This window comes from Alexandromys fortis, unplaced genomic scaffold, assembly GCF_014885135.2.
Source record: "Alexandromys fortis isolate MF-2015 unplaced genomic scaffold, M_Fortis_MF-2015_v1.1 scaffold_182, whole genome shotgun sequence".
Lineage (NCBI taxonomy): Eukaryota > Metazoa > Chordata > Mammalia > Rodentia > Cricetidae > Alexandromys > Alexandromys fortis.
In genome coordinates this window covers 2,682,446-2,687,174 of record NW_026068068.1, presented here as the reverse complement: position 1 = coordinate 2,687,174, position 4,729 = coordinate 2,682,446, and positions in this window count along the sequence as shown.

Here is a 4,729-nt window from a genome sequence, read left to right as displayed (position 1 = left end):
AAAAAAAAAAGAAAATATTTAGCTTAAAAGGCTGGCTGTGTGGGGCAGATCGTGCACATGTTCTCAGCACTCTGGAAGCAGAAGCAAAAGGACTGATTGCTACTAATTTGAAGCTAGCCCGTGAGTATGCATACAGTGAGTGTCAGGCAAGTCTAGCTTACAGAATAAGACCCTGTCTAGGAAAACCAAAGCAAGCAACCAAAGGAGACTACACAAGAAGAACGATGCTTCGGATTCCTTTAAAATTGACTTAGGCAGAACACCTCTTTCACGTTGAACAATGAATGGACTGTATAGAACTTGGGCCAAAGAAATCCATACTATAACCCAGAGCACATTTTCAGTAATGATGGGTAAGCAGGGTGTGTTTATGCATCTCAGGATACCCAGAACTACTCTGGAAACTGGGAATAATAGATGCTACAATTTCCTTCTTAAGCATGCAGTTCAGGTTGGGATATAGCCCCAAATCCCCCCCTTTTTTTGCCTGCTGGGAGGCAACAGATACAGGGAAAAGAGAACTTGGGGCCCTAAAACCTTTTTTGAGAACATATCAAATTCCAAAATACAAATTTTTTTGTGCATTAAAGATGACTGAAAAGTCATCTGAAGGTTGTCACCATTGGTACAGTCTAGGAGAAATACACCTGATGTTGCTGGTGTATTCCTATAATTCTCTTGGTAGATTCTTTTTCACCCAAAGAATAACTGCCATAAACAGCGAACACAATCATGTATTAACCACCAGCTATTTTCAAGTATTTATGTTACAATTTTAAAATACATGATTTAAATCAAAAAAAAATCCACTCTTGCCTGAAAGTTTGAAAAAATGTGCTTGGCCCGTGTTTATCATTTTATTAGCACAGTGTTTTGTTTTGCTTTCTTTTTTCCATAGATAATACTTAATCATTATCCAAAAATAAAAAGTAAGTTTTAATCTGAGATAGAGAAAAGGGTTTCCAGAGAGCTAGTGGATGAAGATTTGGACCAAAATACACACTGTAGAAGGTTAAGAATTCCAGAGGGCACTATGTAAGTTAGTGCTTCTGTTTCTGCTGTTTTTTCTGTGGGCAAAACAATATGGAGAAGCCTGCTTAAACCCATTTTCTGACACAACACCTCTTATCATGGCCATTCTTCTCTGAGGCAGGAGGCAGCAATACCATTTGTCTGAAAATAAGTTAACTATAAAGGAGTCTAAGGCTCTTTGAGCAAGCCACCAGCCATAGAGAGGCACTGGCCATAGAGAGGCACTGGGGCAATCGTCCTGACCGCCACTGGCGCCTGGAAACGTCAGGGATGCTTAGCAGGGCTGTTGCTGACTTAACACATTTTTAGAACCCTCTGTCGCATCAATCTGCATACACATTGCAGTTAGGAATGAATTGAGCTGAGTTGTTTATGTGAAGGGATTTGTCTTTCTTGAAGTCCTCCTTGGTACCGGAGTGATCAGTGATCGTTCTGCTATTTAGAGCACTCGTTGCTCTTACAAAGGACCCACGTGGAGGCTCACAGCCATCTGTAACTCCAGTTCCAGAGGATAGGACGCCCTCTTCTGGCCCCTGTGGGCACTGCACACATGTGATGCACAGACATACATACAGCAAAACAGGTACACACATAAAATAAAACAAATAAATCTTGTTTTTTGGTTCTCTTTGCTCAGGGTGTTAGAGCTACCCCAGTTCCCGGGTGCTCAACTATCACAGGCTGTCCATCTCATCATCCCAGAGCTCATGGAGAGACTGTAATCCCGAACTCAAACAGTTAACATGAAGTTCTTCCTCTTTCCCACATTGATCATGGGATTTCATTCTCTAGCTCACATCTTGGGGATGCTGCCATTTGTCCCTGCCTGCCCTGCCCAAAACCTAGCTCCATGGTGCTGGATAAACAAACCTCACTAGTGACACCTGCTCCCAGGCCTTGAGGAGCAAGAGTGATCAGTTAGCCTCTCTTCCTACACGTGTTTAAATATAAGTCCTAGAGAAAAGCAGGTCCTGACCCAGAATAAAAGCGACAAAATCACTGTGTCCAGCTACTTCAGAGGATTGCTGGGGTACGAGGAAATGGAAAGGGACTTTCTTCCTTTCCTAGTTCTAAAAGTGGAATGTTCTTCCTCACTGAAAGTGGTAACTCACATATCAAGACAGTTAAAAACAAGGGGCAGGAGATTGCCATTCTGGAAGCCATACTGTTTCCATGTCTCTGTGGTGCAGCAGTGTGCATTGTATTCCCCTAGCTAGGATGCCGACTGTTTAAGAAGGAACAGACCACACCTGGGGTATGCAAGTCAGAATTCTAAGATGTTTTCTTGTGAATACACAGTTCACAAGTCCTTGATGCCACCTGACTTGAAGGCAATCCGAATTTACAGGCTTGGGGGGAATTGTCTGAAGCTGAATGCATAAAATGCGGGTGGGGGTTGGGGATGGACAGACGTGAGTCAAATAATCACAAGATGTCTCCGAAATGGTGTATTCTAAGGCCTTTCTTTATTGAAGGGGAGAACTCATGGAACAGGAACGGGGGTCCAACCTCAAGGTGTGGAGGCAGGAAGAAGAGAGGGAGGAGCTATCCAGTTCAGTGGCTTTTTGGGAACCCAAAAGGCACGCTGCCACCTGGTCCATCCTCTTAAAGGCTGTTGGCTGAAGGAGTTTCTCCATCACCTGCCCCTTTTGTCTAAATAAGAGAGTTTCAAACCCAATACAAAACTATATACACTAAGAACAGACATCAAGTATAAAATTAGAATTACAACCAGCTTAAACAATATTAAGCAATGAGCATAATTGTTTTAATAATCATTCTATCCTAAGGAGTCTAAGTCTTGTGTTAGAAATGGCTTGACTAGATCATAAGAGGAAGGTAACTATGACTATCCCATTGAAGACCTGAGAAGGGAGATAATATTACTTGAGTAGGCAGGGAGTGTAATCAAGCAGCTTCCAAAATGTGCAGTAGATGACAGAGATAACTGTTTACCTGGGCAATCACCCAAAGTCTCATTTGCAGTGTTGAAGCAACCAACTTTGACTAAGGCCTAGACTGACTGACAGACCGTTTTCAGAGGCAGGAAGATTTTCAAAACCATCTTACCCTGTCTTGGCAAGATTTGGCAGTCTTTTTTCTTGTATCCTGCTTGTCCAGTCCAGACATCATGGACTTTGTCAGTGGTTGAGGCATGGGCAGTTCCTTGCCTCTTTGCTTAGGTTTTTACTTCCTCTGTACTTCCAGAGCACAGGAGACCATAAATGCACTCAGGGTCACCAAGGGGTTCTAGGCAGGATATTCAACAATGTATGTTTTGAGTCCACATACCTCCTATTTATTTGCTATGGTACTGCCTTTTCTCTGAAGAAAATACTTTTTATAATATAGCTAACATGGGAGACAAGTCCTAGGGTGAACTGGAAATACTTGTCAAAGGGAAACATAATTATGATTTCTGTCTGCGAGATTTCTAATACTTCACCAACAAGGGCAGGGTCGAGGGGGTGGGGTGAGAGTAAGGAGAGTCACATGGCTTGCACACCCATATATGCAAATGAGAAAGGCATCAAGGGATACATGCTAAGCGCACACTTGATCACAAACTTTATCACCACACAGAATAGTTTTATTAATAGTTGCTTCTGTGGCAGAAATCGATGGGTAAGACTTGGAAGTCACATTCTATTCTCTTGAATTGGCCATCATAAAAAAATTTTTTAGCCAATACCTCATCTTAACACAACTGAATCCTAGTTCTTCACCTCCTAATTTACTTCAAGCAAAAAGATTTGATACATAACCAAGGGACATAATTTGAGTTTTTAAAAAGCTGTTGGAGAAGGCAGTCCTTAGAGAGATGCTGTTAATACTTCTGATATTAAGAGATCTGTTTCCCATATTTGGAACACCCATAAAGATGGAATCTAAATATTTAAATGTTTCAAAGGAAATGTCTGACAACTGGAAAATGTCTTAAAAGCCTATAAATCTGGCACTGGATAACCAGAATCAACTAACAGAATTCATTTTTATTAAAGCATTCCAAGTGGCCAAGTCACCAAAGTGGTTTAAGGCCATAATGGCATAATCCCTTCCTCAGATCCTCGGAGAGGCAAAGTAATCACAGATTAAGCAAGTTCAGCTGCACAGAGTGTTTTCATAAGCTAAGGAGAATCGCTCCACGAGAAATACTTCTGGTATGAATGATGAGATTTGAGAAAGCACCATTTTGGTATAAAATTATCTGGTTGCCTGGGTTGTAAATTACACCTAGCCCAGTTCTCCTTCACTTCCACCCAGTTCTCGTTCTCCCTGATGACAAACAGAATTCTGAACATGGAGGAAATGAACCAAGTGATGAGGTGAACGAGAACCTGACCCTACCTAGTTTTTCTTCTGCCTCCCACCATTTTGTTATGTGTAATAACGGAGCTGACAGCAGGAAGTAATCACCAGAGATGTGCAGAGCCTGGAAGCAATGAGAGGGCAATGCCTGCTGCCAGGGATGCAATCTTAACTCACGGCTACCATCCCATCCCTAACACTCATCCTCCTAGAAATCGAGAAAAGCACACTGCAATGTTTTACTCTCTCTACAAGAACTGAGGGACCCAAGGTCTCATCACAGAAGCCCTGCAGATAACGGATAGGGAGTGAATAGATCACCATCATCCAGAGGAGCCCGGCTTCTGTTTGCCCTGGAGTCAGCTGTATATCTTTCCCTGCTGCGCTG